This window comes from Martes martes (genome assembly GCF_963455335.1).
Source record: "Martes martes genome assembly, chromosome: X".
NCBI lineage: Eukaryota > Metazoa > Chordata > Mammalia > Carnivora > Mustelidae > Martes > Martes martes.
Genome location: NC_137897.1, coordinates 18,494,956 through 18,509,617, shown reverse-complemented (window position 1 = coordinate 18,509,617; position 14,662 = coordinate 18,494,956).

The window sequence follows — 14,662 nt, the reverse complement described above, 5'->3', positions numbered from 1 at the left end:
TAATGTTTAGGACAACAGCCATTCCATTCTTTTGGAATGTGTCAGTGTACAGGTCTTAGTGTGCACTGGCAGAAGTTGGTACTGATTTTGTGGGGTGGGGGGGATGCTGGTGGGCCCTGAGGGACTGAAATGGACTGGACCTCAACAAGATGCCTTAAAACCCCTGATCGACTATAGGGCGCCTGTCCAAACAGTTTTAAAGAGGAAAGAGATGCATGTGTAACCTTATCAGAGTTCACTGAAGATGTAACTCTGATTCCCAGAGATTAAGGTGCGAGCCAGTTACATGCAAAGTGATTACCAAGACAATTACCTTACTGCAGACTCCAGGTTTCTAAAAAGCCTAGACTGCTTAAAAAAAAAAAAAAAAAGTGGTGGCAGGGTAAGATTGTACAGTTTCCTAAATCCTCCTAACCTCCAGGTTGCAACTTCCTTCCAACTCTACCACCATTCTTAGACCCAAGCCTCCAGCATGCCTCGGGACATTTCAGAGAGCAAGGCAGTGGATTTGAGGAGTATTCTCAAATACTTAAGTTAAAGGGCTAGGAAAAGACAGCTTCCATTTGCCCCGTGGGACTCTACCAATGTGAAAGGATGCCCTCAAGGTATTTGGGAGCTCCCATTACTTTCCAGTAATTGGTGGGAAAAGTAATTGAATACAGGAATTACCTGGAGGAGTTAATTTATTTAAATGACGTGGTTTTACTTTGCTTGGTCTCAGAGAAGCAGAATGCTCCTTACTGTACTAGACCCTTCTATAAAACACTCTAAAAAAATGAGAGTGAAAGAGGTATCATTGATTAAATAGAACCCCACAACCCCTACGCCCTCAACCCTCCCATCCCCCCACTCCCACCCAGGAATGGATTCTACATAGTAAATATACGGATTGATGAAAAGACACAGCCTAGTTTCAGAAACGGTATTTTTTAAAAAAGAGCCTTGGGGTGCCTCGGTGGCTCAGCGGGTTAAAGCCTCTGCCTTCAGCTCAGGTCATGATCTCAGGGTCCTGGGATCCAGCCCCGTTGGGCTCTCTGCTCCGCAGGCAGCCTGCTTCCCCTGCTCTCTCTGCCTGCTGCTCTGCTTACTTGTGATCTCTCTCTGTCAAACAAGTAAATAAAATCTTTAAAAAAAAAAAAAAAGGTCATAGGGGAGGAGAACCATGAGAGACTATGGACACTGAAAAACAACCTGAGGGTTTTTGAAGGGGCGGGGAGTGGGAGGTTGGGGGAACCAGGTGGTAGGTATTAGGGAGGGCACGTATTGCATGGAGCACTGGGTGTGGTGCAAAAACAATGAATACTGTTACACTGGAAAGAAATTAAAAAAAAAAAAGGTCATTAAAAAAAGAGCCTTTTGGACATAATGAAATGCCACATATGAGGCCTGGTAATGTCATAATAAGGGGACTAATTACAGTGGTTTAGGACATCACTCACTGTAGGTGTACATACCAGCTACACAGAACACAGACACATTTTGGTTCCTGCTTGAGTCAAGAACCTAAGTTTCTCTCTAGACAGGTCACTGCTACACTATGTAATATATACTTCAGAATATAAGCTTGTTCGCTAGTACACAAAAATAAAAATTCACCACTTTTAAATGTTCAAGAATAATGTATGAAAACTCAAATATTCAAAGTTGAATGTATGCTATATTTTAGGGCTTATAGTCTTTTAAAGCTCGTTTTATAGTTTAAGTCAGAAAAGTTAAGCTTATTTCCCTGTTTCCAAAGGATTCAGGTGATTCTCTATTTTTTTCCCACGAACTAGTCTACTTCCGCAAAATAGTACACCGTGTGCTATCTTGGCCTCTTGGGAAACATGACATGTTCAAGTTTGCTAGAAAGAGATAATGATCGCTTTTAGCCACACACCTCACTGTAAATTCATCAGGATATTGGTCTAGAGAGAAAATGGCGGCGGGGGGGTGGGGCTGGGGTAGGAGAAATTCCTCAGTTTAGGATTAGAAATGGGCAACGGATGGCTTAATTTAAGGTTAGCTGTAGAACCACTGGCCTCCAGCTGTGTATTTCTGTCATTCACATTTTTCTCACAAAGAGATTTCACAATAACAAATTTACAGAACAGTCCTATAGTGTTGTTTTAATATTCTTAAATCAAGAAAGGCGGCGTTTAAAAAGCATTAGCTAGAATTCTACAGCTGATTTACTTAAAAAGAATAGCCACCCCCAAAATCGCTGCTCTCTGAATGTTCGTTCTTGCCATCTTATTTTGACGCAAATAGAACAGCGTTTTTAGATCCGACATTTCTGTGTGGTGCAGACATGCCGTTTTCTATGAATTTTCCCACCTCTGGGAAATGCATTTCCGAAACGTGTAATCGTTGTGTAATAAGCCAAGTGGAACTATGACGCAATAACCCCCTGCAAATTGCCTTACAAAAATGATGTCATTTGGCGCAGATGTAGTCAATTTTATAACAGGTAGCTATGGCAAGGCTTCCCGCCCGTCGTCGCAGATTCCCCCACCCCAACCCCACCGCGGTGTTTAAGATGCAAAATGACATTTTCCGGGCGTCCCAATCCTCAACTTGTCCAGGGCGGGCGCACCGCTATAGCTTGAGCCCACCGCTCGTGTAGACTAAGCTGGACCGCGGCGGGGAGACGAGCACCGCCGAGCGTTCCCAGCCCCGACGGCGACGCCACGAGGGAAAGCGCGTTCGGCCGGGCCCGCAGAGCAGCGCCCGGCCACATTATTCCCTCGGTGGGGCCCGCCGGCGTGGCCGGCTTGAACGTGGGGCCCCGCGGGCGTGGGACAGCCCTGCCCCCACCCCGCTCCCACACCCGCTCCCGCTCCCCCGGCGCCGGAAGTGACGCGCGCTGGCTGAAACATGGCGGCATTGGCGCTCGACCAGGGGGAAGGTAAACACCCTCCGGGCCGCGGCCCGCGCACGGGCCCCCTCGAGGCGCCGATGGGGGCCGAGGGCGCCTCCGAGGCCTGCTTTCCAACTCCCGTCTTCCCGCCCTTCGACCTCCCTACCCGCGTGGCAGGTTTCCGCGTTGCGACGACGGCGCATGGAGCCCCCTGCCGGCGGGCCCCGCCTCCCTGGGCCGGCCCCGGGCGGCTCCCGCGGCCCGCAGGGGGCGCGCGGCCCGGAGCGGCCCCTGGCTCGTGGCCCCGCACGCTCCGCCCCTTGCCCGCCCCTTTCCCGCCTTCCTCCACCCCCGGCGTGGGTGATCCTGAGGCTCGGCGCGCTTCGGGGCAGAAGCCCGGAGACGCCGTCGTCGACGCTGCTGCTGCCGGTTCTTCTGCCGCTGCCCGCGGCCCCCCAGCCCTTTCCCCCGCCCGTGGCCCCGAGTCGGCCCTCCGGCCGAGCCCCGCCGGGCGCCGCGAGGCCCCTGGCGTTGGCAAGGCCGGGCCCGGCCCCGACGCCGCGCCGCCTTACGCCGAGCCCGACTGTCTCGACTCGCGACTCAGCACTGTCTTCTTTCCCAGGACTGGTTCCGAGGGGCCCGCAGGCGCGCAGACTCGCCCCCCGCTGGAGTGCCCCGGCCCGGCCCGGGAGCGGCCCCTTGTAGAGGTTCGAGGAGCCTGCCGAGTGCCATCCCGGCGCCCGACCGCCCACCGCCCGGCCCGCCGGCCCGCTTCTTCCTGATGCAGACTGCCGTCCACTAGAGGTTGGACAGACCCCCGAGGTGCGTAGCCGCCCCTGGCCCTCCGGCCTGCAGGAGCCCGGGTTTCGTTCGCGGCCCCGCGCTGGGCACGGGTTCGGTAGCGTTTTCTGCACAGACCCGAGTCAAACATTTGGTAGATGCCGGGACCTAATTTGAGTTTACTTAAATTGTTTGAAATATAATTTTTTTCAAGGAGGGGGGAAAAAACGGAAGAAGCATAATTCAGCCATTTTTTGCAGCACACAGCTGCAGGTACCATGATTATTTTCTCCCTAACCCGTTCCTCCCCTTTAAAAATTCTGTTTATGCCTGAAATAGAACTATGCGAAATGCGAGGCATAAAACGTGGAATCAGAAGGTCTGGGTTCGACTGGGTGACGCTGAGAAAATCGCTTACCGAACATCGGTTTCTTATCTATGAAATCTAGGCAGTAAAAGCCACATCACAGGGTAGAGAGGACTATATGAGGTCATATATGTGAAAATAACCTATAGATGTAAAGTGTTGTAAAAATGCAAAGCGATTTTTTAAGTAACCTTTGCAAGAGTGGTTAATGTTGTAGTGGCTAACTGTTGCTGCCTCTTTTTTTTCCCCTGTATTATAAGTATAAGCAATAAGTACGGAATAGCAAAGCAGTGCTGTGAATCGACTGGATATATAATAGTCACGTTGCTTGGCCTTCTTCCTACGAAATGCTAACTGCTTATTTAAATAACGGTATTCTTTAATTCAAATTTAACGTTATTGTAGTTCTTTGCTTTTCATTTTTCTAGGCCGCTTATGCTCTTTTTCTTACTTGGAGTATTTACTGTTTAGTCTTATATATTTTCCGAATTTATATTTATTTTTGTTGATCTGATTTAATGGTAACTTAGAAAATGCTTTTAAGATATATACTCTAATTTAATGCTATTTTTCATGTCTAGAGAACAGGATGCCTGAATATCTCTACTAATTTGAAAATTGTTTTTGAAGAGCTTATAAATGGATTCAGATTTCTGTAATTCTTAACAGATCTAGAAATGCATAGAAATTTTCAACTTTTTGACAATGTAATAGTGTTTATATAATTCTCTTTTTAAATCATCACAGCACTTAGTAGGTGCTTAGAGCCAGTTTTTCAGTGGGAATTGGTGTTAATTTGCACTCTATTGCTGATGTAACTTAGGAATAATAGAAGAGTAAGTATTTGTGGTTTGAGAAATTGGATTTATTATTTGTCAGAACTAATATATGTGTGTAACAGATCAGTATGGAATCATTCCTACTGGGTACATCAAAAATGTAGTATGGTTTGGCTTAAAAATGGTCCACAAAAAGTGAAAGAGAAGCATTTTTTTAGTATATTGTTATTTTAGCCAGCAAATGGTCTTCTGAGTTTTTTCTGAAATGTTTTATTTATAACCCAATACCAGTTGTTTTTTAGAGTATGCTTTTGTGTTTTATAAAAAGGCAGAGTAATATAAGCGGGCACGATTAAATTAGCAAATGGAAGAGCCTATCTTAATGTGCTAGCTTTTATAAATTGGGCTTATCGTTTGTCCTAAAGATAAAATTTTGGCAGATCACTGCTTTATTGGGAGTTTCAAGGTTTGACCTTCTCTCTGCCTTGATTTGGGTTACCTGGGTCTAAAATGTTGGAACCAGGGCTGGCTTGGCTTCATGGGTGTTCAAAAGGGCCCTGAAGTTGGTGTAATAATCTGCATTTAAAACTGGCATTGTATAATATAAAGGCGAATGGTAAAATTCATGCTAATTTAAACTTTTAATTTTTCTTCACTTAGAATGCATTAAACAACAAATAAAAAAAACACCATGATAAGTCAAGAGAGACCACAGAAGAAAGGAGAAATCTTTTTATTCTAGTACCTTTAACAACATTTTTTTCCTGCTTTTGGATAAGGGACCCAAACTTTCATTTCGCTTGGGCCTCCAAAATTAGTTGGCCTGTTGTCAGCTTGCCATTCACATTGTAAATATTTTAAGAGTTAATAACATTAGCTGGGAGAAGAATGAATATTTAGTTTGAGGGGTTGAATTAATTTATTAGCGTTTGTGTCCTCTGAACTGGAATGCTGTAGTTGGTGTGGGGTTTTTTATTGAAGAGAAATGAAAGAGTCATTGGTGAAGCATTGTAGGATACTGGTTAAACACACATGATCTGAAGTGGGATGGACCCCAACTCCACCACTTAAGAATCATGGCCTTGGGCAAGTTCCTTAACCTCTGTGAGCTTTTGATTCTTCTCATCTTTAAATCAAGGAGGGTTACCGAACATGGAGTGTCATGAAGATTAAATTGATCTCTTCATCCAACAAATACTTATTAAGCACTTATTACGTGCCAAGTGCTGTTATTTCTAGGTTGTGAGGGATACAACAGTCAAAGCAAAACTGAAAAAAAAAACATAAAAAGCAAGCTAATTAAGGAAAAAAGAGCCTGTTATCTCTATTTTAATATACTATAGAGAAAAATAAAGCAGAAAGGGAAAGTGAGGGTTTCTGGTTGTGGGGGGTGGGTGAGGTTTTTGGTTTTTTTTGTGTTTTGTTTTGTTTTGTTTTTAAAGATGGGGTTTGGGGAAGGCCTCACTTGAGATACCACTGGAGTAGACTTGAAGGGAACCGTATATATCTGGGAATGTAGTGATCCAGGCAAAGGGAACAGCAAGTGTAGAAGCCTTAAGGTGGGTGTGTGGCTGGTTTTCAAGAAAGAGCTAAAGAGGCCAGTGTATCTGGGGCAGGGTGAATGAGGGGGGAGAGTAATAGATAATTATTATTACCTTCTTAAGAATCGTTGGAGGGGCTCTCATGGTTCATCTTGGTGTGGATATATGTTGTACTGCTGCTGGTCCAAAAGTGGAAGGCGTTTTCAGAATTAGAAATTTTTACTTTGGAAGAAGCTGGAAAAGGCAAGGTACTCGGTTTTTAATATAAGGCTCATCTGGCTGCATCATTGAAACACATAAGAACAGATAGAAAATTTATTCTTTTGTCTCTGATAAAATCATTGAGTTTAGTTAATGATTTTACATCATTTAAAGATTTGCAGTAGATCTGTATCAGAACATCAAGACCTTCTGAAAGATTGAGTTTGATTGTATAATTCTTACAGAGAACTAGAATGTTAACATTATAATGTTGATGATTTCTTGTTAGGATATCACTTAGAAGATTTGGGGTTTTATTCCCCAATAGAGGCTTTTCCTAGAATTCTCACTGGATCCAATCTCTAAAGGCTAGGGAAGCTGTTTTCCATGACATCACTCTTGGACTACTACTGTTCGTACTGAGGAATAGGCAGAGGAGCGTTAAATGAAAATCTTCTGATGAAAAAATAGCATTGAAGCAGGAGTGATTTTTTTCTTGCAAGGTTTCTTGTATTATAGAACGATTAAATGCTAAACATACCTGAAAAGTGAAGTAATTTGGATGATAGGTGCCAACCTGGGACTGGAGAACCCAGAGCCTTCCTAAAAGCTTAAACAGTCATTTGCAATTTGGTACTGAGTTATAAAAACATTTAGATAGACAAGAAAGAATTTCCAGTATTAAACAAATTAAAGTTGTTCAGCCTTTCCTCCCATATTACACTGAGTTGTTTTTCAATCTGCATAGTGTATCCAAGAGTAAAATGACTGCTAATATAGCTAATACAGTGAGTCTGTTTTTAAAATTTTCTTGCCTTTTAGATTGAGAAGTTAACCACTTTGAGATTGCCGAACTTAAAATTTTTTTCTTTTTAAGTTACAGAAATGGTGAGAAACTTTATGACTCAGAAATTAATTCTATTTTTATCCATAGTAAGCCTTGCATTTTCTTTTCAGTGTGTGAGTATGGGATTTTCTGCATAGGCACCAACTTTGGTAAGCTACCAGTGTAAGCATGAAGGTAGTATGAAATAATTTAAACTTTTCATTGAAAATAAGTATATCAAGCTCTGAGAATCTAGCTTTTGTTTCAAATGACTTAGGATTTTGTATGAATTTTTAAGGACCTTTGGGAGGAATGCGAAAACATTAATGCTTATGGCATAAACGTGGAGGTTAATTTTGAAACATCTTCTATTTAATTGCTTAGAATTTTGCCTTCAAATCAGAATGGCAGCCTTCTAACTGAAAAGGAAGCATTTAATTTCTTTGCCTTTAATTTCTTGCCCAATTTTACCCCCACCAGACTTCTTTCTTTACTGGTCACTAGAGAGTTTGAACTGTTAGAAATTTCTGTGATATAAATAGCAGTAATAGGCTTCCAGGGCAGAGGTAGGAAGAGTATGTTTTGTGTATATGCGTGTGTTGTCATTGATCTCTTGATCATACCATCAGTGGTACTCAAACCTTTTGGTCTCAAGACTTCATTATTCTCTTAAAAATTTTGGAGATCCTAAAGAGCTTTTGTTTGTGTGGGTTGTATCTGTTTATATTTATCATAATATAAATTAAAACTGGAATATTAAACCCATTACACATTAAATAGCATTTTTGACAAAAATGTTTTCCAAAACCATACAAAACTTGGTGAGAAGATCTAATTTTTACCTTTTTGCAGATCTAATTAATGTCTGACTTAATGGAAGACAATGGGCTTCTTATCAGCTTCTGCATTTAATCTGTTACCATATCACATGTGTAGCTTCTGGAAAAAACTGAGAGAATGAAAGTGAAAAAAACAACTTTTAAAATTATTACTATGAAAATAGTCTTGACTTTGTGGAGTCCTTTTAGGGGATGAGGACCCCATTTGTCCCTGGACTACACTTTGGAAATTGCTATACTAATCATTCTTTTTTAAAAATTATTTTTATTTTTATTTTTAAAGATTTTTATTTATTTATTTGACAGATCACAAGTAGGGAGGCAGGCAGAGAGAGAAGGGGAAGCAGGCTCCCCCGCTCAGCAGAGAGCCTGATGCAGGGCTAGATCCCAGGATCCTGAGATCATGACCTGAGCCGAAGGCAGAGGCTTAACCCACTAAGCCACCCAGGCACCCTTATACTAATCATTCTTATGCGTAGAAAATACGAGGCTTTTTTTTTTTTTTTAAATCAGTGCCAAGTTGATGAAACAAGACAAACTCTTCAATATTTCTTTCCTAGTAGTGTATGTCTTGTCACTAGTTTAAGTTGGTTCTGCTTTGGGAAAAAAATCTTCCATTTGAAATTCTAAAGCCAAATGTAGAATATATACATATGTGGGTTTATAAACCATGATTTCCTTTAATCTGATGATCTGTTTTAGAAAAGTGAGGATACAGAATTTTTGTACATTGAACATTTTGTATGTTAGTAAATCTCTCTTCTCAAAACTCCTTACTGGGTTTTTTTCACCAGCCCTCGTTGATTTATAGTTCTTATTTGAGCTTAGTTTTACAGTGATTTATTTTTATAATTATTTACTTATTCCATAATTTGCTGTAATTCTTACAGAATTCTTATGCATAAGTTTTTATGTTTTTCTTTTTGTATTCTTACACTTTCCTTTTTCCAATTAATATTTTTAATTTGCTTCTATGTGTGTTTTGTGTTTTTATTTTAATTTAAGCCTCACTTTTTTTTTCTTTTTTTCTTTTTTTGTAGCTTCCAGGGTATGGATTGTGAACAAGGTGGTTTTGTTTCAAGTGTTCATTTGTAAGTTTGGTTGTTTGATGCCTTAAGCATTGATGTCGATTTGTGCTGTCCAATAGAATATAATACAAGATACATGTAATTTTAAATTTTCTCATAGTCACTGGGTTTTTTCTTTTCAGTAAAAAATAGATGAGATTACTTTTAACGTATCTTATTTAACCCACTATATCCAAAATATTACTTCAATATGTGATCAGTACAACATTTTGTACAAAGAGATAATGAGATAACTTACCCTTTCTTTTTTGTAATAGCTCTTCAAAATCCGGCATCCATTTTATATTTAACAGCACATGTCAGTTTGGACTAGACACATTTCAAGGGCTCCATAGCCCTTGTGTATTGAACAGGACAAATGTAGAGAGTGGGTACTCTGGTTAGGGCAGAAAAACTTGAAGAGCCCATAAAAGCTAGAAAATTATACTTGTGTGATAAGAAAAAATGGAAAATAATGCCATTGCAAAATGAAGTCCAGGGTTTTGACTACCATTACATCTCCTGCTCTCTTCTAAACTTACATTGTGATAAACCCTAGGGAGGTGTGGGATCTGTAGAGATGATTTTGAGGGGTATCAAGTTCCTTTGGTTTTGTGAATGATAAATAGGCAAGAGTTGGACAGTGGAAGCCAAGATTGAGTGACCTCTGTTGGAGTGCCTTGCTCTGGGCTAGGCATTTAAGTAAATTCGTTTAATCACCACCACAACTCAGTAATAAGGTGGTGGTGATAATTCCTAATGTGTGGACGGATGGAAACTGAAGTCAGGAAGTTAACTGAAATTCTCCAGGTCATGCAGTGGTAAGTACTAGTGAGCACTCTTAATCTCCAAAGTTTTGCTCCATCCAACAGAATACAAATTTCTTTGTATTTTTTGCAAATCAAATTTCAGTTTTATCTCTAACTAGTTGCATGACCTTGAAAAATTTCACCCGTCAGCCTTAGTGTCTTTATCAAGTTAGAGTTCGACTTCACTGATAAAGGCAGGTTGGGGTTTGAAGGAAATGCTATGGCTAAGGAGAAGGGTTTTTCCAGAGACAACAGGACTCTTAAAGGGTCAGGTCTGTTATACTGGTTCCAGTAACACCAACAGAAAGGGCATAATAAGCCCTAACATTATGGTGTCCTTAAGGGCCACATACTGGTCTCAAGTCTTTACGGTAGTCCTTCATGTAATCCTCACAGCAACCTATAAGGAAGGTTCTGTTGATATTGATGTCACTTTTTACAGATCAGGACATCAGAGCACAGAGAGAGTAAATAGCTTGCCCCAAGGTCACAGCTGGTAAGAGGTAGACCTGGGATTCAAACATGGCACCTTACTCCACACCTGTACTCTTAACTCACTACTTCCATTTAGAGATTAAATGTTGGTCAGTTAATCACTGAGTATTTTACCATTTTCTGCTTATACACATGCTTCCCATTAAAATGTAAAATACTGCTGCTGCTCTAAAGCTGTTAGTCTTATTGATAGATGCACCAAGCTTTTTCATGTAGAAAAAAAGTTACTGATATGTTCCAGCTATCACAAATTAGTTTTAAGAGTCAATTTAGATCAAGTAAATTTGACAAATGCATTGCTAAGACTTGAGAAATAACTATAGTTTATTTAGTCTGCATGCCTGCATAAGTGCATTATACCTCTGGAGGAGAATAAGTGAGAGTTTTATGACTAAAAATTTTGAATTCATCATGTTCAATGTTCTCAGTTTTACAGATGTACACATGTAAGACCAAGAAGGTTTGAGTAACTTAAAGTATAGCAATTTCTGTTCTAAAACATATTAGTCAGGGACCTTGATTATAATACGAAGGAAAAACCCACCTAAGGTAGTAAAATTGGAATTCATTCTAAGCATGGAAGGATTTCTTTTAGAATCCGGGGACAGGAATAGAGCTGGGCCTAGCAACTGGAAAAATGAGGGTATTGGGGAGCACTCCCTGTCCTTTTGTCTTAGCTTTATTCTTCTTTCTCAGTTCACTGGCTTTCTCTGATAGTCAGCCAGCATGGCAGGCAGAAGTTGGTGCCCACAGCTGCTCTTTGACATATTCTAGTCCTAGTCATACACAGTCGGTGCACCTCTCTTTTTCCCTTTTCTAAATTCTTGACAAGAGAGGGTTCATCTTGATGCCTGTTTCCCACCCCAATCTGACCTTATGTGACCGGACAGGATCACAAGGTGGAAGCCGGCCTACTTGGAGTCCCCCTTAGTGGGTTGGGTGCCCAGAGGAATATGAATGGGTGCTGTAGTTTTAGGGTCTTTTGACTCCCAGTTTACCAGTCATTCTCCTTTTCTTTTTTTTTTCCTTGCTTCTTTGCCCTGTGATGATTCTCCCATAGTAAGTATCTGGAACCTAGATTGCTGCTTTTGAGAAAGCATAGTTTCTCCTTTTTAAAAAATTTCTTTAAATTCAAGTACCATTAACATACAGGCTTATATTGGTTTCAGGTATACAATATAGTGATTGAACAATTTTATACATTTCTCAGTGTTCATGAAGAGAAGTGTACTCTTAATACTCTTTGTTTCACCCATTCCCCCCCACTAGCTTCCCCTCTGGCAACCACCAGTTTGTTCTCTGTATTTAAGAGTCTATTGTCTCTTTTTCCTTGTTCATTTGTTTTTAAAATTCTGCATATTAGGGGCGCCTGGGTGGCTCAGTGGGTTAAAGCCTCTGCCTTCGGCTCAGGTCATGATCTCAGGGTCCTGGGATAGAGCCCCGCATCGGGCTCTCTGCTCAGCAGGCAGCCTGCTTCCCTTCCTCCCTCTCTCTGCCTGCCTCTCTGCCTACTTGTGATCTCTGTCAAATAAATAAAATAAAGATTTATTTAAAAAAATTCTGCATATTAGTGAAATGATATGATATATGTCTTTCTGACTTACTTTACTTAGCATTATACCCTCTAGGTCCATCCATCTTGTTGGAAATGGCAAGATTTCACTTTTTTCTTTTTTATGGCTGAGTAGTATTCCATTGTGTGTGTGTGTGCACGTGTGATTGATATATATATATATATATATATAACTCCACATCCTTTATCCATTCATCAGTCAGTAGACACTTAGGTTGCTTCCATATTTTGGCTATCGCAGATTGGTGCAGCCATTGTGGAAAACAGAATGGAGGTTTTGCAAAAAATTAAAAATAGAATTACCATGTGACCCAGTAATTCCACTTCTGGGTATTTACCCAAAGAAAACTGAAAGCATGAATTCAAAAAGATCTATGCACCTCTACGTTTACTGCAGCATAGTATCTTCTTTTAAAAATTGCCTTTAGATGGAACCTTTTTCAGAAAGGTGAATGATAGCTGTTTGAGACCTTATCTGATAGTGACAGCTGTTGAATAGAAAGGGTTACTTTGACAAGGAGTGAAATATATGGTATTTTAGGCACTATCAAAATAACAGATTAATAAAAGACAAAGTAGTCTACTCAAGTATATGAATGCTAATGTCCAGTCTTGTACTGCTGAATCTTCATTAAATGTGACCAATATCTTGACTGATGTCAGAGTGCTAATTGGTGATCTTGAGAAAGATAATGAAATATCAAATATTTTATCGGTTTAACTTACTGTGTTTTTTAATTCCAGTTATTCTGAAAATTGATCATTAGTGTGATGTGGGTAGTCCTCTATTAACCATAATGTTTGATTATTCAGATACCACACTGTATGATGTTCCTTTTGTTCCCAGTGCTTAGTTGTGTACATATGCCTCATATCACTTGGAAAATTCTAAGCTCTAATTCTAATTTTACCTTTAAAAAATAATTCAGGAAAAAAAATCCTAGTAGCTTACTTTAATCTTGAATGTATTAGTAAAGTTGTTCTGCCAAGCATTGCTTACGGAGTCTAAAATATTTTATATCTCTTTTCCAAATGATAAACAGCCCTCTTGTGTTCTGCCTTTCCAAAATGAAAGTATAGCTTTTGGATTAATGGAGTACTAATAAAAAACTTGATAATAATTTCACCTTATGCATACTTTGCTGTCTTAGGTAAGTAAACATACTATGTCATTTAATCCATAATACTTGAAGGTAAGTTAGGGACAAACTGGGACAAGAGCACCTAGGATGCCTCTTGGTAAGATGGGGAATACGGAAGAAAGAACTGATTGGGAGAGGGTAGAATTATGACTATTTTTAGACATGATGATTTTGAGATCCCAGTGGGGTACCCAGAAGTATCTAGTGGACCATTCACCACTGGGACAGAGGTGGTCAAGGTATGGCTAGAGGTGGGTAATAGGAGAAACCGTGGGTTTAAATGAAGTCATTTAAGGAGACACAGTGTTTAGATGAGAAGAGAAAAGGTCTGAGAACAGAAGTCTGGGGGGATACCAGTGTTCATTCCAGAAACATGAGCCCCGGGAGGAGTTTCAGAAGTAAGCAGCCCAGGAATAGGAAGACAACTGGGGAAATAGTATCATGAAACAGAGCAAGTGATGAGCCAAGGGAGGAAGTCATACTGCAGAAGGATTCTGAGAAATAGGGGCTAGTATATAATCATTGGATTTGGCAATTAAAGGGTTTTTTTTTTAACCTTTAATTTTTAAAATGAAATTTCAATTTTTATTTTTTATTTTATTTTTTTTGAAATTTCAATTTTTAAAATGAGATTTTTAGAAATGAAATTTCAAAAACAATAGTACACTTTTGTGGCAGAGAGATTAGAAAACACAGTTTAGCAAAAGGGAAAAAATTAGAACTGCTTGATACTCTACCATCCCGAGATAACCGTTTTTAACATTATGTTCTATTATCCTTTCAGACATTTTTCTTGCTGACTAACAAAGGATTTTTTTTTTTAAGACGACTTTAGACTGGGATAACTGCTGAACCAATGGGTTAATAGGTCAAGAAATTAAACATAGGGTGTCACAGATAACATATTGATGAAACAAAGTAGAAAAATACAGTGATAGCCTGCTCACTAGGGTGGACAAGTAGTGCTTTTAGCATGGCCATGGAAGCTGCCTTTTCACTGCCACATCGGAGGGCTCTGCCAAATCCAGGGTGCGGGAGGGATTCCCGAAAGGCACATACCTCCATGCCTACCACAATGCCTGGCACACATGGAGGCGCTCTTGTGGCAAGTAAAGGAGGAGGTATTGGTGATAGAGTGGGAAGACCGGAAAGGAAAGCACTTGGGAGATTGGGTCTGATACTAGAAGGTCTAAGCAGGAGAAGGACGGAAGGTAAAGTTTGGGATTGATAGGCCAAGTGAAAAGAGAGATGAAGGTTAAGCCGGAGTGAAAAGTTGACAGTTGAGATGTTAGATGGCGACCGGTTTTAGATTGTGGTGCGTTCTAGCAGGTAGGGGAACACGGTTTTAAAATGGAGTAAGGGGGGAGGTTGTAGGAGTTGAGGTGGCCAGGGAAGTTGGACTTT